The sequence below is a fragment of the Vombatus ursinus genome, unplaced genomic scaffold, assembly GCF_900497805.2.
Source record: "Vombatus ursinus unplaced genomic scaffold, bare-nosed wombat genome assembly UNPS02009205.1, whole genome shotgun sequence".
In the NCBI taxonomy this organism is placed as follows: Eukaryota; Metazoa; Chordata; class Mammalia; order Diprotodontia; family Vombatidae; genus Vombatus; species Vombatus ursinus.
Window position 1 is genome coordinate 8,061,603 of NW_020948983.1, and position 12,547 is coordinate 8,074,149.

Consider the following 12,547-nt stretch of genomic DNA (forward strand, 5'->3'; position numbering starts at 1 on the left):
GAGAGAGAGAGAGAGAGAGAGAGAGAGAGAGAGAGAGAGGGAGAGAGAGAGAGGGAGAGAGAGTCAAGGAGCCTGATTGTAAAGACATTTGCTTGGCAGCTTATGAAGAGGAAATGAGTTGATAACAAGGATATTGTGAGGCTCAAATGAGATAATGGCTGTAAAACAACTTTGCAAATGTTGCTGTTGATGATGGTGGTGATGATTATGGTGTTGGTGAAGTTGGTGATATTGTTGGCGATGATGAGGTATTGTTGGTGATTATGATGTTGATGGTGTTGTTGTTGATGATAATGGTGATGATGTTATCATTATTATTAGCCTACAATCACCAGGTCTCCATTGGATGATAACTTCATTCTCTGAGCCTTCTGCTGTGCTTACTGATGCCAAGCTTAAGGAATGTTTATGGAGCAATAAAGGGGGAAAATGTATTCACACATGCTTTTAGGTTTAATCTGTATTATTAATACTTTGTTAAGTCCAAACAATCAACAAAATAACCAATCAAGGGTTAATGAGTAGTAATTCCTGATTTCTGAGGTATCGAAGCTCACACTATAAATGTAACTTTGTTTTTATAAGCTTTTTAGAGCTGGCTCCAGTATATCCCTGGCTGATAGCAGGGCAAGACTTCTGCCCTGTAAGTTCCATGCAGGTGTAGCACAGAAAGAGGTCTCCTTGCCACCCCTAGTTATCATGGAGGCTAATAAAAGTAGTTACGGCAGAAGGTGTCCCTTAGCTGATGGGGGTTTGGGTAAGGTCTAGGTACAGGGCCAGCTCACCGACAGCTGTGCTTAACATTTGCTGGTCCCTGCGCAGCCTTGGAGTGCTTTGGATTATATCTATCTTCCTTATCTGGTCCCTGATTTGCCAATCAATTAATCAACAAGCATTTACTAAGCAGGCCACTATGTGCCAGGTACAGTGATAGGTGCTGGGGTTACCAAGACAAAGAATAAAATAATCCCTAGTAGCAAGTCCCTCCTGCCACTGGACTCTTCCAGTCAAAAATCTAGTCCTTGATCCTCAGCAAGCCATCATCTTGGGCTCGCCCCTTGAATCTATGCTTTTTTGACTCTGGTTCTGTCCTTGACACTTTTTCCCACCTAAAGTCTTTTCCTAATCAATCAGTATTGCCCAAATCCAAATAATAGCTTACTGCACTGCCATCTTGACTGACAGAACAATAAACCTTGGAAAACTCCTATGACCCTATTCCCAACCCCCTCTGGTTTCTAAAGCAGGGGTTAGTTTGAGCATCATCACCCTGTTCACTTGTGGTCCCGACTCTATCTTAAGCCCTACTCAGAGCCTGGACTGTGTGATCCAGATTTATTTCCACTACTGAGTTAATGTAAAATAGTTGTACAGAGCCATAGTGACCTCTAGTCACACAATTCATGCTCTTGTGGTTGGTAGTGATATTAAATGCCAGCTGGATTGTGTGCTTCTTCAAAATAATATCCTGATTTTAGATAGTCCCTTGTGCATTGCCTTGTTTAAAACTTCTAACAATCTTGAGAGGTAGATAAGAGGAGTGTTATCCCAATTTTAGAGATAAGGAAATTGACAAAGAGGTTGTGATTTGCCAAAGATGGGAGCACTGGGACTTGGACCTAGACCTCCCATCTCCAAGACCAGTCTCCTCTCCGCTACAAGGCTTCCTTGTCCCAAATATGGAGAATCAACTAAATCTGGCACCTGAAATCTCCTGCCACTCTACAAGGACATCCAACTTTTCTGCTCCTCTGTCATTGTGGGTGGTTCTTCTATTATTGTTGTTGTTCAGTCTTGCAGTCATATCTGCCTCTTTGTGATCCTGTGGACAAAGTCATGGGATTTTCTAGGCAAAGATATAGAAGTGATTTGCCATTTCTTTCTCCAGTGTGTCCTCATTTTATAGATGAGAAAATGAGGCAAATAAGGTTACATGACTTGCCGAGGATCATACAGCTAGTAAGTGTCCTCTATTCTACTCTTGCTTAATTCACAAGTAAATCTAGGATCTTATATTGCTTAGCTTCAGGTGAGAATCTGTAACTCTCACAGACCTGCTGCTAACATAACCACACAGACTACTTGCCCACAACAGAACATGTTGACCCCACAGTAGGTCCTACTCAGAGAAAATGAATGATAAGAATGCCCTGTCCTAAGCTATCGATCAATGATTGTGACCATAAGGGAGCAAAAGACAAGTAACTCACAACTACAAGAGTCATGATCCTTGAGTCCCATCCAACAATCATATTGAAATATGACCCAAGGTCAGTGCCAAGGCAGTAGGGAACCAAGGTGACTCCCTACATGTGGATATCATAGGATTTGGAGTTGAAAGGATCTAGATAATCTAATCTAGCTGATTTTACAAATGAAAAAAAAAACAAGGAGTTCAGAGAATGAGAGAGACTTGGCTTTAAGGACACACTGATATTAGCAGCCAGGATTCAAACTCCTGTCTTCTGACTCAACCTTTTTTTCTCTATACTACACAACCTCCAGAACCCATCTGCTGCCTCATATAGCCCCTGCCCTTAGGTGAGTGGGTAAGCACTGCTTCTTTAGACTCCACCAAGTACTCTGCCAAGAGCCAGGTTTTTGAAGCTACTAGCTCTGTTTGATTGGTGGTATCTTCCTTTAAAGTGACCAGAGAAAGGGCAAGGGGGAGGTGATATTTGGAGAGCACATAAGCCAGCCAAGTTCAGGTCAAACCCAAGGGCACTTCCTGCCCAGCCCTGGATGCCAAATCTTACCCACCCATTCTGCCTTCTCTTAAACCACAACAGAACACAATACAACACCAAGAAATAGTTCAGGCACTGAAGACCATAGGGTCTTTGGGCATGAAAGATTAGCAAACGTACAGCTTGCTTTCACAAAAACATTGTTGGTTTCTAGCCTAAAGTCCCATTTTTGTCCTAAACCAGAGAGGCTCCCAGCTTTACCTTGTTAACACATTCTTCCCAGAAACAATTACAAGAACCTTAAAGTGGATCCTACAGGATACTGCCTGCAGGTTCAAAAATTGTATGTGGGTAATACAAGTGGGTGAAAGGGCTTGAGGGGGAGACAGAAAAACAAATATGGATTTTTAAAAGAAGGGTCTTTTCATTCCTTGGTACAGCAACAACATTAAAACTTTGCCTGGGATCAAGGAATTCTATAAGGATGATGGTTCCTATCTCCCGGCAGTTAGAATGCAAAATATAATTGAGATGTATAGCTCTCAAGGGAAAACTCCTAGAAAGTTAAAAAAAAAAAAAACAAACAAAAAAAAAACCATCTCCTTCAGCCCAGCCACATTTCTCACATGTTTAAAGTTTGGTCGCCTATGCAAAAGCAATGAGAAAAAGAGAGAGATCCTAATTGGAAAGGGAGTATGGGCCTAAAAACTAAAAAGGACAGAAAAGGATTTGAAGCATCATGATCTTGATCTATCCGGCCTAATGTCTTACCAAGCCTGCATGAAGAAACTACTCCTTGAAGATGAGTTTGGTGAGCCTCAAAGATCATCTGGTCTGATGAATATGTGGACATGGCCCGAGTAGGAATTTGTTTTGCTAGACTGTGTATTTATAGTGAGGGGGTCGGAGTTGGAGGATTGGACCAATGAGAGGGAGGGATAATAAATGTTTATAAAAATAAAATTTTTAAAAACATCATCTGGTCTAGCCACTTTTCTCCATTTAGACTATCTAGGACAAAGGATTATCAAGTATCTAATGTTAAACCAGCTCAGGACAAAGACTACAGCTTGCCTTGGCTGTCTATCCCAATGTCAAATTACTCTCAAGAGACTAGAAATTGTTCCTAATATCTAACCAAAGCTGCTCTTCAGATGGTGTGATTTCATCTCATTTCTTCTTATTGAATCCTTTAGATCAACTCTCTCTTCCCTAGACTTGGTTCTTTCACCTTTCTTCCAAGGACCCATTTTCCATTATTTGAGTGACTTACAGAACGTGAGAACCGGAAGAGGCATTAAAAGTCATCTAAATTCACCCTCTGACTTTATACCTTTCAGAGCCCTTTCATAAAATCTTCATGAGCTTATTAAATAAGGAGGCCAGGCATCATCATTAACATTTTCAGATGAAGAAACTGAGGGTTTGAGCAGCTCTGTGACTTCTGCAAGGGCATAAGGTCAGTTTGTTTGGGAGCTGGGACTAGAACCCAGAGTGCTTCACTCCTGTTCCAGTGTCTTTTTCTGTTCTGCCATATTGCCAGTTTTGATTGCTTTTCTCTGAACTAACATAAGCCCTAGTATACCAAGGGCATCTCTGCCAGCTGCCCTACTCCAGAGCTTCCCAAAATATAGCTTTCTGTGCCAATCAGAATGACAGTTGGACACGGACTACGGCACATCATATAATTTTGAGGGGACAGAGTTGCAAACTCTATTTGAAAATGTTATCTTCATGCTATGGTTGAAAGAACCCAAGTCAGAAGATATGAGGTCTAGTCCAGGTTTTATTGCTTACTAGTTAGGTGACCTTGGACAAGGCAGTTTCCCTCTGTGGGCCTTGGTTTCCTCATTTCTAAAATGATGACGTTGAACCAGATAGGGGATTTCTAGATTTTCTTCCAACTCTAAAGATTTGATGATACTATGATTTGAGATCCATTTCTCTGCTACGTAAGGGAGGGAGAGGTGAAGAAAGAGGATCCTAGGAGGAGGAGAGAGAAAAATCACAATTAATAATTCAACGAGTATTTATTAAGTACTTAATATGCTCCCAACACTAGGCTAAATCCCCAGGATACAAACAGAAAGTGAAAACTCCCTCACTGAGTTTTTCTTCTAATAGGGAAGATATGTACATAAAAAAAATTATATAAAAGTAGGTGACCTTAAAGAAAGTACAGGATGTGGGGGGTGGGGTGGGGTGAGGCAGAAAGGACTAGGAATGGCATCCTGAAGAAAGTAGTATTTGAGTTAAGTCTTGAAGAAAGCTAGGGGTTCTAAGAGATGGGTATGAGGATGGAGAGCATTCCAGGCTTGGGGGACAGACAATGCAAAGGCTGTCAGAGACAGGAAGTGGTGCTTCGTGAGTAAGGGGCAGCAAGTTGACCAATATGGCTAGACCAGAGAATAATATGTGTAAGAAGACTGAAAATGTTAAAAATATAAAAAAGAAGACTGAAAATATAGGAAGGGGCCAGATTGTGAAGAGTTTTAAATACCAAACAGAGGAGTTTATATTTGATTCTGGAAGCAATAAGCAGCTATAAGAGTTTGCTTAAGAGGAAGGTGGCATCATCAAACCAAGTTTTAGAAAATCACTTTGGCAGATGAGTGGAGGATAAATTGGAGTAGAGAGAGATTTGAAGCAAGGAAGGACTGATTACAAGGGAATAATCAAGGTGAGAGGGGATGAGGGGGTGAACTAAGGTAGTAACTGTGAGTGGAAAGAATGAGACATATAAGAGATGTGAAGATAAAAATGAAAAAAAATAAAAGGGATGAGTGAGAATTAGTTGCTGAGGATGACACCAAGGTTTCAAACTTGGATGACTGGAAGTACAGTGGTGCCTTTGATAAGAACAGAGATATTCAGAAGAGCACCGGACTAGCAAGTGGGGGGAGGAAGGAGGAATGAATTGTGTTTTGGAAATAATGAATATGAGATGCCTATAGAACACACAATTTGAAATATCCAATGAGCAGTTTATGATATGGAATCGGAACTCAGGAGAGAGATTAAGGATGGATAGACAGCCTGACAGACAGACAGACAGACACAGACAGATAGATAGATCTGAGATACATCTATACAGAGATGACGATCAAACCCATGGGAACTGGGTCACCAAATAAGATACTATAAAGATAAAGAGAAGAAAGCCCCAAACATATCCTTGGGGGACACTTATGATTAGTGGGTGTGGCATAAATGAAGATTCATCAAAGAAGACTGAGAAGTGGTCAGATAGGTAGGAGGACAACCAAAAGATCAGTGTCACAGAAACCTACAGAAAAGAAAGTACATAGGAGCATAATGTGGTTAATAGTGTTCTATCCTACAAAGAGGTCAAGAAGGATGAGTATTGAGAAAGTCATTAGACTTGTCAATAAGGAATTGGTGGTGATTTTGGAGAGAGTATTTTCAGTTAAATGATAAGGTGAGAAGCCAGATTGTATATACTTTAGAAGAAAGTAAGAGAGTAGGAAGCTGAGTCATTGAGTGTAAATGGATTTTCCAGAGGGCTGAACTAAGAAGGGGAGAAGAGATATGAGATAATAATTATTAGAGATGGTAGGACCTAGTGAGGGTTTCATTAAGGCCTGGGGAGATCTGGCAGTTTTTAAGTAATCAATCAACAAGCATTTATTAAGTGCTTACTGTGTTCCAAGTACTGTGCTAAGGGCTGGGTGATACAAAGAAAGGCAAAAATTGCCCCCACCATCAAGAAACTCACATTCTGGTGAGGAATCAAACATTAAAATAACTAGTTATGTACAACATATATTCAGACAGCAGTATGATGGTCAATGTTTAACCAAAAAGAAAAAAAAATGTACTCATGACTCACTTTTAAGTTTAATCTGTATTATTAACATTTTCTCCAACACTTTCTTAAGTCTGGAAATCAGCAAAATAATAAATTGAATACTGATTTGTAGCATTTGTTGATTTCTAAGGAATAAATGCTCATGCTATAACAATTGGCTCCACCCCATCCTTGTTACGATGGATGGAAAGGAAAGCACCATAGATAGGGTGAAGTCAAAAATTAGCGTTTTGGCTCCAAAAACACAATGGGGATGTAATGGGCAGACTCATCAGTAAGAAATGTAAGCTTGTAAAAGAGTGAACCGACAATTCCCAGCACAGTGTATCGCAGGACAAGTGCAGACCCCACAGATGGCTCTAGAGACAGCCTACAGGAGCTTGGGTTAAGGTAAATAATGTTGTGCCCCTCTCTCCTCATTTTTATTTTTATTCATTCTAACCATCAACATTCTTACCATTTTATTCATTCTGATTATTCACAACAACAACAACAAAAACCTTTTGAATGAAATAAGAATAAAAAAGTGGTCCTTCAGGAATGTGTCAACTTCCATTATTTATAGTTGGCTTTTAAAATATATATTAACTTTAATAAAAGCAACAAAAACATCTGGTTTGTTTCCACGTTCCATGCTGAACACATTTTTTTCTGTGTATTTTTTTGGATTTTGTTTCTGTTATTCTTATTATATATTTTTGCATAATTATAGTCGGTGTACATTTTGTTCTGACTCTATTTTCTTCACCCTGAGTCTTTTCATATCCATCTCTGTACATTTCTTTGTGTTCTTCAAATTTGTCATTTCCATTATGCTCATTTGCTGCAATATGTTGAGCCCTTCCCAATAGGTAGACACACAGGTTGTTTTCCATCTTTTTGTTATGAATAAAGCTGCTATGAATATTTTTGAATAGATAGATCTTTTCTTTTTATTCCCTGGCAATTACATTCTTATAGTATAGCCAGTCTTAGTAGTGGGATCCCTGGGTCAAGGTATAGAAACAAATCTATAATTCTTATTGTATAATGCCACATTGCTTTCCAAAAAGATTGTCCTAATTTACAGATGTACCAATAGCATACTTTCAACACTTTCACACAAATAAATTAGATTAGAATGAACATATAAGGCACCCTGATGGGGGGGGTGGGGGGAAAGACCATTATGAGGTACCAGAAAGCCTGGGAGGAGTATGTAAAATGACAGAGGAGCAGGACTGCATGCTTTGTTTTGCGATTATAGTAGGGCTATAGTGAGAAAAGGGGGAAATACAGGTAGATTGTATGCATATGACGCCCAGGTCTTCCTCCACTACCAGCTAGTAGAGTTATCTCTTCCTCACTAACTCTCTGCTCATCCTCCTGGTCCCAGAAACAAAGTTCCCCTTTCTTCCCCAAAGTTTAGGCTTTGAGACAATTGTTCTGATCTTGATGGTGCTATAGAAAGCCCTAGCCCCTGGACTGAAAGTTCAGCATGGATTTCCATCTGTGGGTAGCCATCATTCTGAGTCATTACATTCCGTGTATCTGGAATCTTTCATCACAGGTCATACCATGGGATCCCCACCACCTTCCCCACTCCCTCCCCATACCTGCAAAAAAGACCCTATTAGGTCAATTCTACCAATCCACTTTTCTCACCAGCTGCTCCAAAATATATCCAATCCCTGTCTTCCTGTCTTCCACTGCCTGTATCCCGGGCCTGGTTGACCCCCTATTCCCAGGTGTAGTCAAAGGGCCCATTGTCTCTGTGGATTATGGGAAATGCCTTACTTCCTCCCTGCTCATGGACTTGTCACTGTTAATAGGTTCAATATTTGATTATCCACAGATGGAAATGTATTTCTAGAAACAAAGCACGCTGAATGACTCTTGGTTGGAATTGGTTTTCCAAGTCACCCTAAGTCCCTGTAGTAATTCAGGCAAAGTAAATTAGGCTGAACCTAAAAGCAGTCAGTCCTTAGGATTGGTGTAGGCCTGCAAAGAGTGTGAGCTGGGTATGCCCTGAGGATTGATCAATAATTACACTTATGTAGTACTTAGAGTTTACACAATGATTTTTATCATAATGGCTTTGTGATTGGGGATGACGGAGTGAGGGAAGTCAAGTGTCAAGGCATGGCCTGTAATTTTCATTGATGAAAATTCTAGATATGGAAACTCCCTGAGAGATAAATGGTATCATTAATATTATACCATTTTATAGGTAAAGCCAATGAGGTTAAATGACTTGTATATGGATACAGAGCTCAAGAGTACACCAGATAAAACTTGAGCCCAAGTTACAGCATCATAGACTCAGAGCAAGAAGGGGCCAACTCTTTCAATGTGCTGATGAAGATACGGTACTGCAAGAGAAAGGTAAAGAAGCTAAGCCAAGGTCACATAGCTAGGAAGGAGCAGAGCCAGGATTCCAACCTGGTCCTCTGACTCCAAATACAACACAACTTTCACAGATCACATTGATTTCTCAAAATCTAAGCTACAAAATACATTGCAAGATGTTGGGTTTATTTTCTCAGGGTCCTGTAGCTCTCCTTTTCCTAAAACAGGGTTAGGAATCAACTAATCAGCAACTATTTATGAAGCTAAATAGTCCCTCCCCTAAAAGAAATTACTTTCCAATGTAGGATACAAGATGTACATATAAAAACCTACATAAAATATACAAAATGTATATATTACACAGACATAATATATACATTACATATGCATATACAAGATGGTAATGAGAGGGAGCAAATTTAACTAGGGAGAATCGGAAAATGTAGATTTGTAGAAGGAGGCACTTAAGTTGAGTCTTGAAGGAACCCCGGGATTCCAAGAGGAGGAAGTAAGGAGAGAATTCACTCCAGGAATGAAGGACAGCTGGTCCAAAGGCAGTCCTGCCTTTGAGATGGAGATAGAATAATAAAATGGTCTTGCTGGACCTCACAGTATGAAAAGAGGCGTAAAGTATAAGAAGGCAGAAGAGAAGGGAATAAGCATTTATGTAGTATTTACTATGTGCCAGGCACTATGGTGGGTGCTTTTTACAAATATTATTTCATTTGATCATCACAACAAGAGGTAGGTGTTGTTATAATCCCCACATGAGGGAACTGAGGCAAAGAGAGGTTAAATGACTCACCCAGAGTCACATAGCTAATAAGTATCTGAGGCTGAATTTAAAGTCAGGTCCTCCTGAGTGCTGGAGGCAGGAAGATATGCTAAATGACCTCTTATGACTTCTTCCAGTCCTATGATTCTAGGATACTTAAGAAGGGGAAACAGTGTGGTTGAAGGAATGGAAAACAAACCAGTGACAATAAAAACTTGTTCCAGAAAGCAATTCCAAGCAGCAGAGTATTTGAAGCTTGTTTTCCAGGAAATTCATTCAGAGAAGCCTAATTACAGTACATTTTAGCTAAATTCCTCTTCTCTCAAGTAAACCACTGTAATGCTATAAGGAGCCTGTGGACAAAGGAAGCAAAATCTTCTTATGGTAGGCAAACATCTGATTTTCCCAGATGAGCCCTGTGTCCCTGACTGAAAGCCAAGTAGGATTCCAAGACTGTCTTTTCAGAACTGTCCCCCAGTACAGATGCTATACCCACCTTCCTTATGTAGTGCAAAGTGCCTATGGGCTGCAGCAGAGCCAGATGCCAGATAGATAGACATATGCCAGAAGGTCAAAAATCCAGGACAGAGAGACAAGATAGTCAATAGGAGCCTTTAAAAAATTGAGGGGAGGGAAGGGCTCTGGAGTGGTAAATTCAGTGAGGGGAACTTTCAGGATGGAAACTCCCCCCATAAATACAAGTTGCATAAGTCACTCCCATGTTCACATAGCTAATATATGTCAGAGGCAGTACATGAATGGCCCTTCCTGAATCCCCAATGTTAGCTCACTATCCATTACATCAGGGGCTCTCAACCTGGGCTATGCGTACAAGGAGATACAAGAAATTGTGAAATGGGTGTACAGAATATGAGGCGAATATATGTATTATCACATTGAAATATTCCATAAGTAAGGTATGCATACTACACATTTCCTGACAGAGAGGTGAAATACTCAAGATGAGATATATTTCCAGAAATGTCTGAAAGCATTTATTAAGGACTTAACTATATGTCAGGCATTGTGCTAAGGTGCTAGAATGTAGGAATTTGTTTTGCTTGGCTATGCATATTTGTTGCAAGGGTTTTGTTTTTCTTTTTTATTTGGGGCTGGTGAGGGTGATCAAGAGAGGACCCAGGGATAGGGCAACTGAAAAAGAGAAAAGAAAAAGACAGTCATTGAAGCATTTTTTAATACACAGAAGAGAATAGGAGGAAGACCAGAAAGTAATCACATGCTGATTTTATTACATATTTTTAAAAAAAAACTATATACAACAGAGACCTACAGTTTAATGTACAATTCTCTTTTCTTATTCTCATACGTAGATGGAAATGCCCATTTTATTTGGTGTTAAATTTAGAATAAAATATAAATTTAAAAAGAGAAAAATGCCAAAAGTAGTACTTTTAACAAAAAGATGTTATGTATCAAATGGTTTTCTTTGTGAAAATTGATCTCTTATTTTATTTCTTATATGCATATGTATGGCAAAGTCTAGAATTTGTTTCTTTTACTGAAAGCCAAGGAGGGAGGTACCTTGTCAGTATTAGGTTTGTCTTATTAGTCTCAGAAACAACATGGTGCAGTGCAAGTAGCTTCTAACCTTCCTAGCATTATTTGACAAATCATCTCCTATCATCAATATGCAATTACCATCCATTAAATTTTACTAAGATGATGTTATTGACTGAGACAATACAGTAAGAACTAAAGTAGAAAAATGTCCCCACAAACTGGGACACACTCTCCTTTCTGTACCTCAGTTACTGGATGGTATACACTAAAACAAGGGGTTATCTACAAGCTTTCCTCCCACCAAGTTCACTTCTAAAGGCAGAAGAGTCAATAGACAAGTTGCTTTCTTGGCAACATTTCAAAACCCTTATGGGAAGGGAAAGTATGGCAGCAAAAGCTTATGCCAGTTCTTCCTTGTTCAACACCAGGGAAGAGAGAGTCTGATTTTCTCCATTGGACCCTTTCATGTGTACTCTCCTTTCTGGTTCAGCAACCAATTAAAAGACTTTTCCCCCTTATACAGTAAACAGAAACGAAACAGTCAAAGGAGACCTGTGCATGCTCTGAATTGAAGGGAAGGCTCCTCAAATGCTTGTTATCACATACTTCCAGAAACAGGTTCACCAAATCCCTAACTTAGATTGGCAGCAAACAGAGCCCCCTGCATACGCTGGAAGGACTGAGTTCCCATTGGCCAGGTCCCTCATTTTACTTCCTTCTTTCTTTTTTTTACAGCAAATTTTCACATAAATTATTTCTTTAGAGCTTCATCAAAAAAAAAAAAAAACCCAACCTTATAAAGTAGGCATTATTATCTCCACTTTACAGATGAGGAAAGTGAGTCTCAGAACTGAGCAAAATGATTTGTCCAGCCATTGGGCTAATAAGTAGGAGTGAAAATGTCACCCAAGACTTCTGACTCATAGCCCAGTACTCTTGTCATTTATCCCTCGTGCCTTTCTAACAAATCGAGATAGGAAGTGATAATTCAGGGCTTCTTAAACTTTTTTCCACTCTCAATCCCTTCAGCACTTCAGTCCGACGTTTGGGACCCACAGTTTAAGAAGCGCTGAATATGCAACATGAATGACTCCTACAATAAGTGTTACAGGAGTTTGGAGGAGAAAGAAATCATTTTGTGGCATAGTAAAAAGAGTCCTGAACCTGGAATCAGGAGAACCAATTTTGATTCTCACCTTTAACACTTATTAGCTGCGTGACTTTGGTCAAGCTTTAGCTCTCCCTGAACCTCGTACTCTTCAGTAGCAAAATGTAGCTAATAATATTTATACTCTATGATATGATATAATATGATATGATTACTATAATGTAATACACTCCGTGCTATGGGATTGTTCTGAAAAAACAACAACATACCTTGTTAACTTTAAAAGTATTATATAAATG

At 39.6% G+C, this 12,547-nt stretch overlaps 1 pseudogene; it reads left to right on the forward strand.

Moving 5' to 3' along the window:
* LOC114035476 overlaps nt 1-12,213 on the forward strand; it is a 33,655-nt pseudogene extending 21,442 nt beyond the window's left edge.
* The last annotated feature ends 334 nt before the right edge of the window (nt 12,214-12,547 follow it).